This window comes from Oxyura jamaicensis, chromosome 9 (assembly GCF_011077185.1).
Source record: "Oxyura jamaicensis isolate SHBP4307 breed ruddy duck chromosome 9, BPBGC_Ojam_1.0, whole genome shotgun sequence".
Classification (NCBI taxonomy): domain Eukaryota; kingdom Metazoa; phylum Chordata; class Aves; order Anseriformes; family Anatidae; genus Oxyura; species Oxyura jamaicensis.
In genome coordinates, this window is record NC_048901.1 from 23,280,269 (window position 1) to 23,298,996 (window position 18,728).

At 42.2% G+C, this 18,728-nt stretch overlaps 1 protein-coding gene across 1 annotated transcript in view; it reads right to left on the minus strand.

The window, feature by feature from the left end:
* Nucleotides 1-243: 243 nt before the first annotated feature.
* The window catches only part of OTOL1 (otolin 1), a 161,014-nt gene continuing 142,529 nt past the window's right edge, over nt 244-18,728 (minus strand). The window contains exons 16-21 of the mRNA XM_035334561.1: nt 8,392-8,531; nt 6,497-6,612; nt 6,146-6,373; nt 5,298-5,577; nt 4,887-5,028; nt 244-2,440 (exon numbers count right to left, since the gene is read on the minus strand). The gene's annotated coding sequence lies outside the window, so the exon portion shown is untranslated. The remainder of the gene's footprint in view (nt 2,441-4,886; nt 5,029-5,297; nt 5,578-6,145; nt 6,374-6,496; nt 6,613-8,391; nt 8,532-18,728) is intronic.

Genomic DNA, 18,728 nt, shown 5'->3' on the forward strand with positions numbered 1-18,728 from the left:
TCTCACCTGGACAGTTCAGACTGTTGCACCAAAACCCCCTCTTACTTGCCATTGCTCAGGCCAAAAGGCTCAGCAAATCAAAGAGGAAAGCCCAGGAGACATAAGAAATCCATCCCAAATGTTCCTTTGTGATAAGTACTGCTGCAATAATGTACAGCAGCACATTCTGTAGATTTAAGATGTTTATAAGCCTGTAAAGGATCCTTATATAGAGAGTATTCTTTAATGGAAAATGCTACTTTCTGACAAATTTGCAAAGCTGTATCATTTATTTCAATTCCCTGAGTCCATCCCAGCTTAAAAACAGCAGAACACTCTAAATTTTAGTTGTGGTAATTACAGTAATACCAGTTTTTCCCCACACACCAGAAATGCACATAATTGTATCCACGAGGCTGCATCCCCTGATTCCATCTCTCTCGCTGTTGTTAAAGCTGACGTGGGTCCCAGTATGTTTCATACACATTATAAAAGCAGGTCTAGCAACCTTTTTTTTTTTTTTTTTTCCTTTTTCCTTTTTCCTAGTTCTGTATACTTCATCACTGTAGATGAATGTTAAGTTCTTACAGTGACTGCCAAGGTAGGATATTAAGCAGGATTAATGAAATTCATGGTCAGCTTTCCGCCTAAAGAAAAAATACCCCAATCCTTAGCCTATTTCATTTCTCATTCATTTTTTATTTTGTCTTCTAGGAATTATAAAATTGACTACCAAGGAGATTTATGGACAATTTTAGAAGCAAACTGATAGATCTGGGATTAGAACTTTTGTAGGTTTTCTGGTGATTTAATTAAATTTCCTCTAATATAATCTCGTGTCCTTTTCCTGAAGAGAAGAGCTTTTGCAGTCAATAGTATTCCTTTAAAATTTATTTTATTTTTTTTTAGATCATGGCAGTCTGCTATCAAAACAGATGCTTCAAACATGATGCTGGGCTGGCTGCCAGCTGCTTCTGCGTGATTCTACTGGCTTCCATAGGGCTGTACCAATCTATGCCGAAATTTTGGGAAAAGAACAGCGATTCCACCTGAGCAAGCCTCGCTCATGCAGCTTTATGTAATTAAAGGTTATTCAGGAAGGAAACTGAGGGTTCAGGTAAGGCCATTTCTGTCTTTTTCTATTGCGCACCTTTCTGCTGATGACAGAAATATCATCTTAAACATGACTGCATGCCTCAGAATCATGCCAACAGCATTTACCTGACATGCACATCATTGTACTAAAATGTCCAGGATAATTCTGGTACAGATAAAATCCTCTGGAGTTCCAGAAGGCAGGACAAGTCAGGGGCACAAGCTCCATCACCCTAAACATCACCTCGAGCTTCAAAGGGACCTTAGCAAATTGCAATAGGTTTTTCAGTGACTAACAAAGTTACTCCAAATGGACTTTGGGCTTTTTTTTGAGGGGTGTTTATCAAGAAAATGCAGGCTGAGCACTGCTGTTAATCATCTCTTCCATGTTCATATTGGAAAGCTACAAAAATAAAAAAGCAGCAGCTGGCTGCTTCAGCTGGCACGTGTTGGGATATTATTAAAGCTTTTTCCCAAGGGCTTTTAAAGCCACGTGGGTGCTGTGGCTCTCCCTGGCACAGGGAGATCAGGTTGAAGCCCGGCTGAAGACTTCACCAGAGAAGAGCAAAAAGCAAATCCAGGATTAAAAAGTTAAAAAAAACAAAAACAGAAACAAAACTGCCTCGTATCCCCCTCAATTTTGCTTATTAGAGAAGTTCCTTTTCATTCATAATGGAGTTGTCTGCTTGAAAAAAAAATAAAAAAATAAAAAAAATCCTTCAGCGTCACTATTGCTGTGTTTCAGTAAGGGCACAACACTGCACAGCCAGGGCTGGGGCAGCGACTGACTGACAGCCCCGCTGACATGGGCACGCTCACAGCCTTGGATGCACTCTGACAGCGCTGGCTGCCTGAGGAGCAGAACTCGACTGGAGGGGGATGATATTTTCCTCTTCTTCTGCCACCGGTTACCTCTGCTTAGGCTGCAGACTGAGCTTTTAGCAAGCAGAGCAGCCCACGTGTACCAATTTGTGAGGATGCTGCATCTGCAGTAAGGTCTGTATTACCATATAAATCTGTTGTTCTCCCCAAAAGTCATTTAGCTGTAAATCTCATTGCTTAGTTTCCAATAAGTAGCGTGTCACTGTTCACACCTTACCGCGGGTGATGTCAACCAGAAATACGGCAATGAATTATTCTTCCTTTCTTCAGGTGGTGGTGATCTGGGGGCGATTCTGATTAATAACATTCATAACTCATTTGTAGCTGCTCACAGTTTACATTTCGTAATGGCGACGTTGATGCTGCAAACAAGACTTGAAAGCGTCACCAGGCGAAGTCGAGGAGATGCTGATCAACCCCGTAGTGCTCTGCCACGCTCGCTACCCATGCGGAAAGCTTGTTCCTCTTGCCAGCAGCTCCCAGCCTAAAAAATATTAATATTCATTAGAACTGCCACACTTGTCTACTGAAATTAATCAGTACATCATAATTAGCTAGAGCTTTGCACAATTTAGCACACATTTTAATAATTCACAGAGAGTGACCTGAAGAGTTGGAAGCCAAAAATAAGGACGATACTAAAGGCAGGTTTGGAGTGTGACGTTTTGGCTTGCCGAGGCAGCCAAGCCCAGCACATGCAGGCTTGCAGGCACTTCTCAGAGCAGGGCAGCGACATCTGGAGGTGCCCTTGCCCATGCAGAGCCAGCCTCCTCCTGCTAGCTCCACCAAGAGGGGTCCTTTGGATAGAGAACTGCACATGACATTAATGAAAATTAAAATTTTTGCAAAGGGTACATTTGAGGAACTCTGGAGTCTCTCATTTTAAATGCTACAGCTTGCCATAGGCCATAATTTGGTCATTTTTTTTAGTATTTCTAACAAAAAAGCAGGAGAAAACAGGACACTGCATCAAAGCCAGCACTCAGCATTTTCCAAGTGTAGACCTCAGCTTTTTGGGATCAGCTTCTGCAGACGGAGGGAGGAATCAAGCTGCTGTTGTACAGAGCTCAGTGCCGGGCTGGCTGTCCCTACAACACCCCTACAATCAGCAGGCTCAGAGCACCGGCTGCCCGGGGATGGGGAAATGGGTTAGTCATGTGGGTAAGCCTGCTCAGCCCTTACTCGGGTATGATTGTACGATAATGGCATGTTTTGGCATTTATGACAGCTAAGTTATTTCATTAAATTAACGTTTGTATTCAAGTAACTGAGACCATTAAACTCACTGTATTATTTACTTCCCAGTTAGAGCTGACAGAGATCTCAGCAAGTCGAGTGTTACTGGATCATTTCGCAATTATTTCTCTTGACAGGTTGAAGGTGGCTTATGCATGATAAATACTTAGTGACTTTTTCCTCTTGTTATTTGCTTACAGTCTTCATTCTGCTTGATTGAGCGCCTGACATCTACCAACAGCCAGACCAGCACTCCGTGGGCTCAGAGCCACCACAACCTTTCAAACAGGAGCCCCAACACCCGGCCAGGCATCCTGAGCTCCTCGCCTCCCACATCTCACCCACCTCCCACCTTCCTCCAGCGCTGCCCAGCAGAAACCTGAAGCCACATCACTGCTAAGAATCAGTTTTCTTTAAATGTTTTCAGCTGCTGCTCTGCATGAAAAGGGAGAAATCTATGACAGTGATTAAAATATCTTCACCTTTCCTTTGAGTTTTGCTTGGACTTGGGTTTTGTTATTTCCAGAGTAGGTTATCCTTCCACTGAGGATTTCCTCCCTTACAGCAACTGCAGGTGCAGGTTTGTGTGTGCTGACTTGGAGGAGATCCTGCTCCCTGCAGAAGCCATCCAAGTATTTTCAGATGTAACAAAGCCTGTTTCCACCAGTTTTAAGGCATTTTAAGTTTTCATGACACCCCTGAGCTTGAGTCTAAGAGCAAAACACAGGCAAAACTGTCATTTGAATTAATAAAAAAAATGCCATTCAAAAATGAAGCCACATCAGGGCGTAAGGTTAAACACTGCCCTTATGAAAGTCATGTCGCCAAATTCTCCAAAGAAGAGAAAGAAGAAGGAGCTGAAGAAGAGGAGAAGAGAAGCTGAGCATGCCACCAGCACAGAGCTGCAGCCACTTTGCTCCAGCTGTGGGCTTCTCCCCGCTCTCCCCTCATCCATGGGATGTGGCAGCAGTGTGCTGGGAAGACACCTTGGCACTAGCAATAGTTATATCCAGGGCTGTGGTTTTATTCCCGAGAGACCAGAAAAGGTTACCCAGCCATCGGCGATTTCCTTCTCCTTTCATGATAGCAAGCTAAATCTTTGCAGAAAATAATGTGCTATTAAACGTGCCATTAATTAAGTGAAGGATCATCATGACTTTTTCATATGTTAGGAACTTGGAAGATCTCTGCCGTACATTTAGGCTTTCCTCTTTCTTATGACTCTACAGTAAAAAGCCCTGCATAATTTACAAGTGCTAATAAAAATACATAAATGTTTTCATAATTGTTTGAAAGTTACAGCACAATCAAGTTTACAGCACAATCAGATCACATTCAGGGAGCAGCAGTTTCACAGCAATTTTTGATGCTGGCATTTCCATTTTTAAGCTTACATTTATCATAACTTTATGTGCTTTTATTGTAATGGATGAGCATGTCCCATCAGAACTCAGTGCTAATATGAAATCGTTAGCGTTCCTTCTCCCTTTCTGGAGTAAAATCTCTGAGACTGAGTTTATTATTTTGTTACTCAAAGCTTGATTTATTTAGAATGGGTGGAGGTGAATGTTCCGGGTTTCTGTCCTAGATTTTGCAAGCTATTGTGGTCTTTTTCATGTTAACATAATAAACATCCCATGGCACAAGACAGCTTTAGCCGTGTTTTTTCTGAAATAGAGAGATTTTGAATGTACCTTTTTAAAAAAAAAGTTCTGTAGCTGAATTTCCTCTTCTGAGCATGTTTTGTCTCCAGCTCACACAAATTCTGTAGTTTTGTATGAAGTCCTCCAGCTCAGACAGGAGGGAAATGCGAGACCCACTCCTTCCCACTGGCACCTATGGGAAAAAACACAGGGGCTGATTTCACAGACTGCTAATTTGGACAAACCAATAGATTGCAAGTCGGATTACAAATGTATATTTCTGGCAAAACAGAATCAACCACACCAGTTTGCAGAGATGTATGGTTATTTAGAATTATGGTAGGACTTTGATATTTCTCCCACAGTGCTGATGGTTTCACGGAGAAGGGTCATTTCTTGTCCATGTAAAGTGAGCATGCACTGGATATATTTTGGCTGCCATGGAGAGGTTGGCCTACTCACCACGATGGGGTCTTCAGGGGAGAAAAAATGCAAATCTGAGTCTTCAGGTTTTAAGAGGAAAACCAATCTTAGGATGAAACCGAGCTCCACAGGCCTCTGCCTGCTGGCTGGGGGAGTGTGTGTCTCTGGAAGCCCCTTTGAGCCTTCAGCCCCTTTGGAGGAGCCTCCAGCAGAGAAGGGAGGTGGTGGGGAGCGGGTGGCCTGGTCCATGGTGTTGTCATGTAGAGCTTGGTCTGAGGTGTCCAAGGAGGTTACAGCAGCCTGGAGGGAAACCACATCCCTGGGGGCAGGGACCAAAGTGAGGGACAGTGCTCAAACACCTGACAGCAAAACGTTAAATAAATAGCTGGTGGAAAAGGATCACAAGCTGCGAAAACAAAGATTATTTCACCAAAAATCCACAAGAGAGACATCCTGGTGGGGCAGCTCAGGGACTGAGCCCCAGACATCCACCACCCCACCAGCCCCAGCAGAAGTTAAAGCAAAAAGTTTGTCAAAGGCTTCCTTTGCTCCAGAATATTGTGCTGAACATAAATGAAGAAAGATGACTCCCTTAGGATCAAACCAGAAAAGAAAAACCACACCAAAGATACACGCAGCAGCCTGACTGATGGCTGCAGGGGAAAGCCCAAAGGAGAGTACCCAAGTTAATTACATCCAGAATATCTTCCCGGCTACAAAAGAGGAGACACCGACTGCAGCAAATATATCAAAGGTCCCAATGGCCACTACGTGCTCCTTTGCAAAGCAAAACAGCACGATGTTAACTAACGTTCACTCTTTCAGCCAAACAACACTCCTATCCCAAGCAGAAAAAGCATGCATTAAAAAGCAAATACGGCCCATACATTACGCCAACAGCGTTTCTTTCAGCCCCTTATCTTCATATTGTTTCTCCAGCTTTTCAATAAAAATATATAAATAAAGTGCTCCTGGTGTGTAGAAGCACGCCCAGGCTGGCTGCGGCTCCATCCATGAGATCCAAGTGCCACCTCGTGTTCACACGATGCATTTCAGGGAGGATTTTCCCCTTCCATTTTCAGCAAAATACCAGCTTCTGCATGCCATGGAAGTGCCTGTAGAGTGTTTTGGGCCTTTTAATGCTGAATTAATTGCATATTGAAACGCCAGCAAAGTCATTTAATAATAAAGACAGCTGCACATTTTATATGCGTGAGCTGCTTACACAATGTGCTTACCTCACATGGCCACTGTAAATCCCTCTTGCATCCGGATCCCTCCAGTTTGCCACAAGTGTTGTTGTGCTGGTCATTGCCACCCTCATTTCTCTCCCTGCTGCACAACAGGCTGCATCCTGGAATAGTTACAGTTGCATGAATTTTTTATTTTGCAGAAGGGAATCAATGGAAAGCAAGGGGAGCTGGAATTTGTATGTTTGTGCTGCCATTCGTAGGGCAAGCTCTTCCTGCTCATTTACAATGGCTCACCTGACACACTAGTGGCAAGCTTTTCGCTCTCCCAGTACATACAGCTTTGTATGAAATCCTTCTCCAGAAGGACAGGAAGAGAACCGGGACTGATGTCAGGACAGAGGCCAGCTCCTGCTGTTCTTAGGCCCATGCACGATAACCAGCTAGAAAATATTATCTTCATGGTCCCTTTTCACTTTAAAAACTATTAGTGATTTTTTTAAAGATTCAGATTGGTGGTACGCTAATGATATATATATATGAAAAAGCTGGTCATTATATACAGTCTTATAAACCCATAAAGTATCCTGAAGACCACTGGCAGTTAGATATTTTGGGGTAGGATCACCTCTCAGATACAAAGTTTGTCCTTTGGGCTGAGTCACCTGTGGTCCTGATCCTTGTGCAGCCGCTTGTGTTTCTGTTTGTTCAGCTTTGCCTTTTCATACCCAGCAGCCTGCTGTTACGGGCAGCGGGGTGCTTTTACCAAGCACAGGGTGTGTCTCAGCATAACACAAGGGGTTTGGGCCAAGACCCACTGAAAGAAATGGAAAGGCTCCCTCTGACTTGAGTGCATTTTGCATCAGGCGCACGTCTCCATAGGTTTCCCAGGCTCACATAGACAGCTCGTCTTTTGTGGCCACGGCGAGCCTTTATTCCCTGCGCAGATCAGGTATTCTGCTCCTGATAATACAAGATCAACAGGCGAAACTCCACTGAAAGAGCCATGTAGTGCTGATGTTTTCTTTCAGACACAAAGGCACCTTTCTTGTAGGGAAACAGCACTTAGAGTTGCAGCAACCTTCAGTCCAGGTCAGCAACAAAACCCCTGTAAAATTGGCTCCTCGCCCTAGGAGAGCGTGCAATGCCTCGTGAGGATGGCAGAGCTCAGAAATGGGCAATGGGAATTAGCCCAGGAGCTGCTGATTAAAAGAGCTTTTACTGTCCTTTTTCCCCCTCTCAGGAACTCAGCTCGTATTTACCAGCCAGCTGTTAGAGCGCAGATGTGGTTACTCTCCCTGGCCTCGCATGGGGCACAGAAGGAGCTCAGGAGCCCCCTGGATAACACCCAACACAACGGGATTCACCACAGCACTGGCCTCAGCAGTGGTACAGATATCATTTTCAATGGGAAGCTTAACAATAAAGGAAAAAAAAAAATAAAGGAAATTCAGACCAGATGGGAGAGAAACAACAATAATATGAAATTGTCTGGAAAAGCAAAACAGATCGCATTGTCTGGATGCAATGAGTGGAACGGTGTACAAGTGGTTCGTGCACCAACATGGGAATGGATGAGATTAAATAATAAAGTTTTCAGTGTTGGCTGCAGAAGTTGTACTGAGTACAGAAATGGTTGTTATTTCTGTTCCAGAGCTACTGTATCTGTCCTTGGGCTGGATAGTTTTTATTATCTTTGCTAACTTGTGATGTGACAGCTCAGCCAGACCCAGCAAGTCCTGGTCCTTGTGCAATACTTAAGAGTCAGCATGCAAACCCGTCCCTAGGCATTCAGCTGGTGCAGGAGTGTGATGCTTCTAACACCAGCACAAAGCAGTTTTCAATTGCAAAATAAGGCTGGAAGGGGATGGCGAGATAAGCACACACACACACCATGCCACAGGAACATCAGCTGCATTCAAGGAAATCATCTCCCAACACACCTTTGGCTCCGATGAACATGGGTCACGCTAACAGCGCTTCAGCCCGCAGGATATTTACACTTTACTTTCTGTTTTCTCCAGCTTTATGCTTTGTTTTACTCCTTTTCTCCAGGTTTACACTTTAACAAGTTTCTTCACTCCTAATTGAAAACATAAAGGATAATAGGAATGCTATGGTCCTAAAAAATTGTCAGGACTACTTGTAATAGACCTGTAACACATAATTAGTTGAAATAAAAGAAGCAGTTTGGATTTTAGATCCACGTGTACAAAACTATATGTCAAATAACATGTGCTCTACTCAGATGCAATTTCTTTGCTGTTTCTCCCTTAATTTTACATAACCATGACTGACAGACTTCACAAAGCATTGGATATTGCCCTGTTTTCCTACCAGTAAAATCAGAATGACCTGGAATGCTCCACATTTCCTAAAAACCCCCATGGGTACGCCCTTGCTCGGTGGTGTCCAGGAGCTGCAACAATGGGCAATAGCTTCTCGGTGGAGCTAGGGCAATGCAGACGTATTGTAGGTCTCTTCCATTTTGTATCCCTATGAACCCCCCAAAAATTGGAATGAAACCAAAGAAAGGTTTAAAATAGAAGTGGAAGACAAAAGTGCAAACTGTTTTCACACAGGCTTCATTGAACATGCAAGTCACTAAGTAATAATTGTTGGAACAATGCCTTTTGAAAGACCAAATAAAACCAGAGACTGGGTAAAAAACAGAGACTGCTTTTGTTTGCGCATTTTTGAGGAAAAAGTATCCGTAGTGTTTGCTTTCAGCCCCTTTAATCTTTTACCTCTGAAGAAGAGGTATTTGCTCTCTGTGTACATACATGGTACAATAGTAAAACCTTCCATCTTGGAGCAAAAAGTCTCACAATGGAAATTTCCCTAATCCTTTTAATAGTTCCTCTAAAGCAAATGGAATCTCTGCGGATTAAAGTAGCACTTGTTACACCGCAAGGTCACAAACACAAGTTAGGTCAATGGTAATTAACTGCTGAGGAACGTGCGGTTGTGTATCTGTCTTTGTGCACGTTTCCAGGGTGTGCATAACTGAACACTCACAATGTGGTTGCCTCCTCCCCGTTAAAAATTGGGAAAATGTTTGAGAATCCACGAACATGATGAACAACGGTGATTAGTGCAACTGGCTTGGAATGGGACTTGTTATCCACCTTCTTTGAGTAGCACAATGAGCTCCTTTTTGGTACCAATAATCCTATCGCTCCTTTGCAGAGGACAGGTGCCCCAGATATGTTTCTTTCTATTTTCCCCTAATTCTGCCAAATGAAGCTCCGCGGCAGCTGCCTGTGACTCGGAGTGACAGACTGACAGGTGTTGTCAGCGAGGCGCCTAACGACTGCGAGATTTGTTTGTCTTTTAATGGAATTCAATAAGGCATAAAAGCAAGACAAAGCAGCAGCATGTGCAGCTCAAGGAAGCCTTTGGCAAGTCAGCCTTGCAAAATGTAAAAGCCCTGAGTATTTTGATTAGGCAATAAAAAGCATTGTCTATAGAGTTGCTTTGTAATGTGCTGGCACAGACCCAATTACTTATCAGGGGCTGGGGTGTGGGTGCCCCCAAACACACTCACTGTAGTTTATGCTCAGAGGCCTCGAGCATAAAGCCTCACAAAGGTTAAAATGAGGTAAGAAAATAAGACTTGAAAATCGACTCTGAGGGTGTCTGGTGTTTCTAAGTCCCCCCTGCTGCTTGGGACCCCTGCTACACGGATCTGCACGTCTGATGATGTTGTTGCCTCTGAAGAACCAAGCCCAGACACAGGACAAGCAGCTTCAGGAGCCGGGCACGGCCCCGCTGGCAGCTCCTCACCTGCTGCCTGTGCTGCCCTTTGATGCTCATCAGCTGCCCCATGGACCCGCCGTGTTTCCCTGCCCCTCTCATGCAGAGCCCTCGGACCTGTTTTTCTCCTTGATTTCTGTGCACCGGGCAGGTCAGTGGGGCCAGGAAGAGCTGTACATATCTGTGGCTCAGCACCTAGCTGCTGGTCCATTTAGGCATTTATTTTGCATTAAAAAAAAATGTTGATTAAAAAGTTTATAACTCCTTCTTCTATCCTTCCATAAGCTTCTTGACAGTAATGACCTCTGGTTCGTAACCATATGCTTTCTGTTGTAAACAAGGGGGAAAATAACCAGAAAACTTTATCTGTCTAGTTGAAAATAAAAGAAAACTAAATTAAAAGTGTTCCTGCATAGTCATAATATTTTTTAGCGGTCTCCATCCATTTCATGTAAGTGCCAAGAACACCCCAAAAGGGAAAACATCATGCAACGGCTCCCACACCTGCAGATCCACTGTGCAAATGCAAGTTAAAGAGATAAATATTTGGCAGCACATAACAATAGCAGCAGGTTGTTGCAGGAAATTTTTTTCTCCATCACCCACCAAAATTGCATGGACCTTCCCTCAAAATTTCTGCATTTATATGGTGTATTGGTTCTATTTGTTCCTCTTCATATAGCTATTTCTATCATTTGCAAAACCTCGTGGCTCTGCTATGGGTCTCGCTCACAGGACGTCACTCCCAAGTTGGGGAAGGACTGCAGCAAGCTTCCTCCCTGAAAACTTGCTCTGTTGGGCCCCAGAAACCAGCATATTTCCACGTTTGCCAGGTGTGCTGTGGTAGTAGAGACCCATGATGGGCTGCTGCATCATCTGAATCCCCCCTGGGTCAGACATTGGGCCTGTGGCACCGTGCCCGTGGGGAGCTGCATGGGCTGGGCAGGCAGGGACAAATCCAGTTGCCATCGCCCCTTCACCAGGCCTGCCTTCTGGTCTAGTTAGGGTTGTAGGTAGCAGAGACATTAAACAAGAAAACCAGAATTTGCCTTACCTGAACAGACAACTTCAATGTTTTACTTGTTCTTTCTGTCCACTGAGTTTAGACTTTCACGTGCTTTAACACTCTAATGAGAGAAAATCCTAACGCATTACTGAAGCTCAGGAACAATGTAATAAGCATCATTCTCTGATACATTTTCCTATTAGCCATTGTTGAGTCTTTTTTATGCTATTTTTAAGCAAAATTCACATTTTCACTCCAAATTACCTGCTGCTCTCTCCACTGGAGCATTAAGATGGATGGTGGACAGGAATCAGCAGCTAGAGTCAGCCTTGCAAAGGGAACTTGTTTCACGGGAAATCAGGGTATTCTCTGAAGGGAAGAATGGATGGAGAAACCTGCACAAGAGATGCTAAATAAAATCCTTGTTATTCCTAATACATAGCAGCCATTGTTCAATAGTTCGCCTGTGTGAAAAGTTAAACGCGACCTTTGTGTTTCTGCCAAGGTCGACAAAGGCTGGTTGTGCAAGATGAAGTTGCCTGAGGCCTCTTTTACCTCGCACAGCAAAAATTCATTTCAGAAATCTTAAAAGTTCAGAAAGAAGAGGTGCAAGCTGAAAACTTTGCTGCCCGTGGACACATCCTGCTGGGGACTCTGCTCCAAGCCAGCCCTGTCCTCAGTCACCAGTCTGCGCTTGGGGCCTGCACTCATCCCGATGGAAAAAGGGGACAGTCCCTGTGTGTAATCCTGTCTTCAGCACCCTGCAGAGAGGCAGTACATGGCTAACAGGCCAGATCAGGATCTGCCAAGTTTTCTTTTTTTTTTTTTTTTTTTTTTTTTTACTATCTGCATAAAAGTGATTTATCAAAGCGCAAATGGAAAAATGGGCGATTTAATCGGACAACTTTTCCCATCATAAAATTTGGAAGGGACAACCTGTGTGGAAGACTAAGAACCTATAAAAACTACTGCTCATCTGTCAAGCCTGACTTGAACCAAACCCAAACCTGTTTTTTAAAGTTCAAAAACGTCTGGTAAAGTGCTTATTTTTATTTTTCATGCACCTTTGCACTTTCAGGTTCCAGTGGTGATTAAAAGAGGATGAACTGAAATACCATGACAGGATGTTTCTGTGGATTGAAACAGAAGTGTTGTCACTCTTTTCTGAGAGGAGGCTGTCATAAAGTTAAAGCCTAATTCACAGTTACTAGGGATTTAGGTAAGATTACCATGAGCAAGAAAGCTTTTGAGTGCCAGCTACTACCTAAAGTGGATCTGAATTCAAAATTTGCACAGGCATATCTGGTGTTTATTATTAAAACAGTCAAAAGCATTTTTATTTTTCACTTACCATCAAACTCCATGGACTGGTATCTTAATTGGAACTGGACTTCAGAAAAGAAAATACAGGCTGATACTCATATCACTCATATCTGCTGTCAGCCCCTTGGATAATGAAGCTTTCATGAGTGGATTTACCTTCACTTTCAGCACATTTCCAAAGTTCTTCCTTCCCTTGACCTTGGCTCTGATGAATTCCTTTTATCTGGGTCCTGTAATCACTTCCTTCCTCGCCTATTGCAGTCCCATCATTTATATGCTGCCTGTTTTTAGGGAGAGGGGGTTATAACTCAGCCATAAAATTTTCCTGCAGCTGAGCCATATAACAGATTCTCAGTCTGAAAGCAGTTGTAAAGAAATATTAAAGAAATTTGTGGATGTTTTAAGTTAAAGGAGTTTACTAGCTTCAGAAGTGTTTTTGTTTTTGTTTTACTTCTGTAATTCAAAGAAATTATTGCTGTTGTTTTTTAAATGAAATTGGGCAGATCAACTAAGTTTTTTTAATAAAAAATTAATTTTTAAAACTTTAGATCAAAGGTAACCCCTAGAAACCTAGTTCTAGAATTTCTTTTCCTCAGACAGCACTTCATAATTCCCTGCTACATTTCCTTTGCACCGAGATAATCAATATCAAGGAACAGTTGGGAAGAAGGCTTAGCAGCATTTATAACAAAGACCAGATAATATTCTTCCCCCTGAGCATTTCCATATGGCTCAGAAGGACGTGATATTTAGACACAGTTGGACAAATCCTGATCTGTTACCCTGTGGAAACATTCACCAACGTGCTCCAGCTCCAGCCCACCTGTTCCTGGACACTGCCACCTCCATCAAGGCACTCCCCAGTGATGTGCTATTTCAAGTGCAAAGACAGAAACATATTTTGCTCTTCCAGGACTCACTTCTTTTCATCTGAAAACTGGGGGAGGGATGAGTTTTGTTTTCATTATTTTCCTTTCGTTTTTCACTGCATATTTTGGGGGGCAACCTGCAAATTCTGATGTTCACAGGCTGATCCCACATGCTGCCGGCCATCTGCAATTTTTACCCCATCTCCAAACAGCTTTCATTTGTACCTCTTTAGGCTCAGTGGGTCAGATACACCCCTAACGCACTGTCTTGTCTTTGCTCTTCCAGCATTAGCTATATTGCCAGCATTATTGCCACTCACACAATATGGTGTTTTGCTCAAACATCCCCTTGGAGGAGTCACATTGTCATGGAAGACACTTAGCTCATACTTAAACAAAGGCAGCACGTCCAGCCCACAGGGTGCGGGGAATGTCTGAAAATCCAGACCCTGAAGGCTAAAATCTCATGGCTAATTTAATGTCTAACATTTATATATATATATATATCCCCTGATTTTTAAATAAGCCTGGTGATACAAGAGGTATCTTGCATGTGTTTTAACATTGTGGATTAGGAAAACAAAATGATTGCTAAAGTGGAGTGGTGCACTTTTGATTAAGTCTGCAATGATGATACCACCTTAAAGTACTGTAACATTGCACATCTCATACCAAACAGAATTCTGCTTAACACCCCGCTGCCCCCCCAACCCGCAAAAAAAAGGGGGGGGGTGGAGGGGGATAAATGGGATGAAATAGAAAAGTTAGTGGATATTTCAATCATCATTGTAGCATAAACCTGGTGAGGGAAGTATAGAATGGAATGCTGGTAGAAAACAGATTAAGTAAAACTTGTGCTGACTACATACTACACATATGTCACACTTGGTGCTATGCAAATATTCATTTACTAATGTCAGCTGCTGTATCTGTGGATGGAAGACACAATATGTTAACTTTTGTATAGAAGAAATTCTCGTTCTCATTTCTGTTGGATTTTTGGTATGTATGAAAAGATGCTTTTTTATTTTCTTCTTGCAGGAGTAATAAGGTATAAGCTTCACTCCTAAGTACAGATAGAACTAATTCCACATTTAAGTACACAAGCCTCCTAATTAGTTTTTATCTACTGAAGATTATATTCTATTTCTTGATAGAACACTTTACAGAGTAGAAAACTTGGTAATCTTTAAGAGTAGAAAACTTTCTATCTTCACTTGCATTACTTGGAATAGGCTGAAATGTGAGAAAAAAAAAATCACAATTATTTCAAAAGGACAATTTGAAATCTATCCTTTTTTATCATTTTTTTTCCCAGTAGCACTACACATCCTACTTTTCAGCATCATTATGGCTCAAGAAATAACATATGTGAACTAAAACTTGGACTGTATTCAGCATAGATTCATGACTAAGCACAGTTACTTTTTTCAAAAACTCAGTTAGAATTTCCTTTGAACAGATCTCAACAGCCTTTTCTCCAATGTAGCCTCTAATGGGTTATGTCAGTCAGTTCATGTTAAGGTTTAGAAACCACATTGCTGTAGCTAAAGCAAAAGGACACGAAAACATTCACATGCTGAGCTGAATACAAGAAAAATACAGCCCAAGGAACTTTATTAAAGAAGCGTGCTCCAAAATCATTATTTTTATACTTAACTAGGGCTTCATAATATCATTAAAAATTTAGGTCAAGCACATGATGTCCAAAGGTTCTCAAGTAATACAAGGATAAAATTATCTGCCAGCAATTTATGTCCACCAGTGGGTAGCAGCAGGTAGCAGTTAATTGAAAAGTGGCTTATCTCTAATTATTCTTCTATATCCTTCTTAGCAGACATATTAGAGAGAGTATACAAAAAAAAATCATATTTAAGTACTACTGAGCCTATAACATTAATGTAAAAAGAATATTCAGAAATGGAGATACTTTAATATATGTTTTGCACAAAATGCTCTGCAAAATCCTTCTTTTAAGCTAGCTGTATACATGCTGTTTACTGAGTTATACACGTTTTCTGATGTTGTTCCCAAAAATATGGAATTTAATTCAAGTCTACACTGTTTTCTTTCTACTAGTCTACTTTCTGTGTTAGATTCTTTCTGCTTTTTCTGAAAACAAAACAAAACAAGTGGGGTTATTGCTTGAGGTATTGCAACTAGTTATGAGCAGTTCAGAGATGTTCCTCAGCCTCTAAAACTACGAAACTGTTCTTGGCCTTTCTGAGAATTTCTTCAGAGACTGAGGACATTTTGATCCATCAGTAGCTGATGGCCCTTAGCTACAGCAGTGATACGTACACCGAGTTTCACATTTCATTATTGCAAAGTTCAACTCTAAGAAATTGCTTTTTCCCTTGTTAGGAAGAGCTATAGCTTCTCCTTAACTACACTAGCCCCAAGACCAACAGTATATCACTTCATTACCGCTGCTCCTTCGTTCACGAGGCTCACTTTCCAGAAAATACTGCCCACAACCACAACAGCATTTTAATGCACATTGCTGTGGCACGTCCACATGTGAGAGAAGTGGTGGCAGCTGCCCGTGGCCAGGGCGCAGCTCTTGGACAGCCTCTCACGTCTGCTGAATGTGATGAGGTGACGTGGATCTGTATCAATTAGCAAAGTGCCTCACGAGGGGCACATAGAGCTCTTAGTCTGGCTTGGAAGAAAATAGGAAACGCAAAATTTTTTGCCTGCTGCAGTGAGCTGCACAGCTTTTTCTGTGGAAAAAGAAAAATGGAAAAGAATCAGCAAAATCATTCGTAAAGCAAATGGTCAGCTAAGAAAATTGCCACGGAGGCATCTCTGCTTCTCCCTGCACCAGTTGTGAGAACATTACGTCTCATCCTACCAGCTGGAGGGAGAAAACTGCCTCAATTATACAGAGTACATCTTCTCTTCTTTCAGCAGCTCTGGAAGGATTCCTGAAGCCAGGGCTTTCCCAGGAAGCCCCTCTGAAGTCCTCGCGCAGCTCCAGCTGCCTTCTTTGGTGTCAGCGGTGAGTCCCCCCATGGCTCAATGAAATATGCATTGCCTAGTGCTGAAGCAGAAATGTTACACTGCAGAGGCAGAGAGATTTCCCCTCCAGAGCCGAGAGAGAATTCCCAGGAGATAAGAATCCCAATTAAATGTGGCTTTTCTCTAGCAGATCTGCTTGATCATAACCTTTAGAGGCTAAGGGCTGCTAACAGAGCTGAGCAAAACTGTTTATTCTCAGACTGCAAAGCAAGAGCAAAATTTTGCAGTGGCAAACTTTGACACTTGCTGAGCAAACACTAAGTGAGGATCTAAAAACCCTTGCAGGTTTTAGACTAGTATTTGCATCCAGAACACCATTTCATGACAGAATCGTCTTGTGCTTTTCCTGTACCATTTGATTACAGCTGGTAGCATAAACAAATAAGCAGATTTTCCCCATCCATCCATACACAAGCACTTACCTTGGATCAATAGTACTCTCCGTTCACATCATGGTCTGGATTAAAAATTCTGACCCAGGATGAAACACAAAGCAGCTCTGGTAGGTTAAAGTGCTGTTATTCTGAACTGACAAGGGATTAACTGAGAGCCACATCAGCAGTCCTCTACCGACATACTGCTTTCCTTTACTTATTAACTACTAGTATCTACATAAATATGGTTTATATATATCTCAAAAGCAAACATCAATTCAAGACAAAGGGCTGTGCAGATATACCAGAAGCAAAACAGCCTCAGCCTGAGATGAGCTCCAGCAGAACACGAATTTCCCCTGGTACCCATCCCCAAGACTTCAAGTCTCAGCACAAAAGGCTAGTGTATAAATTTAAAAAATATTCAGTGAGCATCAGGAAAAAATAAATAAAATAAAATAAAGATGCAAACTTCACCTTCCTGGTGCCTTGGACACAGCTGGAAGGGGTCTGATGCCCAGGTTTCCTTCTTTTGTGGCTTTTGCTTGAAGTAACACAAAATCACTTGGAATATGAAGATAATCAAAATATCTCTAGCCAAAATATTCATCAGCAGCAGCAAATTGGAACTAAGTGGGAGACAATCACTGCATTCAAAAATTCTTTTATTGCTTTCCCCCACATTTTCCTGGATGAGTCACCACAGCAGACGGGCTCGATCTGGCCAGCAAGGAGAGTACAAAGGGCTAGAAGAACCTGAGGCAGGGATCATTACGGATTATAGGTGCCTTTCTTCTGCCATTTCTGCTTTATTCTGTAGATGTGTGTCTGAAGCACTGGAAAACATTTTCCACTGATTTCCAGTGGCCTTGTGATCCTGGCCCAAACCAGGATGCCAAGGGCTATCCCCAGACATAACTTGGTCATAGACCATAAAAATACTGGAAGGGCAAAAGAGATGAGACCTATGAAAGGGACAAAATTGAAATTAAAAATCACTTTAATAAAGAAATAATGTTTTCAGTTCTGTTCTTACAAAACTTTGCATCAATGACAAAGAGTGAAAACTTTGAAACTGGAAAACAAGATCATATAATGATGCTGATTTAGCAAGAGCATAAAGTAAAACAAGAAAACCGATTTTCCAATTGCATTTAATTTGGAGAGTTTAAGACTTAAATAAAGAGAAAATTGTGGAAACTTATTGGAGCCAGAAACCATTACTGGACTCTAACATTATATTAGTTTAAAGGTATTCTGTCAAGTGCAGTTTTAGTGTTTTATTTTTTTTCCATGTAATTACTGTCCCTGCAACATTACTAATGCTGTCTTTGAAGCTGTAGATTATCACTTACTTTCTTACCTTCCCTGACACCTGACCTTCCTTTGCGTTCTCTACAAAGATATTAACCAGTGGTCTCATCGGAGTTATACTTTGCTTTGGTTGTTTATCGGGCCAGTGTGACCAACAGCATTCCTTATTCATGCTTCCCAAGGATCTGCATAATAGTTAGTAAGCAGATATTGCCTCCTGGATTTTAGGGCACTGATAGGCCGTGAAGAAAATAATCTGGTGCCCGTTACAGACATGAGACCGTGCTTTGGAAACAGTTCATGCCAAATCTGTTAACATTGGAAAAAGTATTAATACTATCTAAAATGCATGTAAACCAATCTCTATTATATTACTGAAATCTTGGAAAGAAGAATTATTGTCATAACGATCCCATGGTACAAGATCCCAATGGGGCTGGGTGTTGGGGGCAGACGTGTGTCCATCCCCATGAACTCTGTGCAGGAAGCAAGGTAGGAAAAACATAGCCTATAGGGCTGACCTGATATAATAATCAGCATTGGTTTAGCTTTATCTTATTGATGGATCCTCATTCTCCTTTTGTTAAGCTAACTTCACCATGACTTCAGTCCCTGGT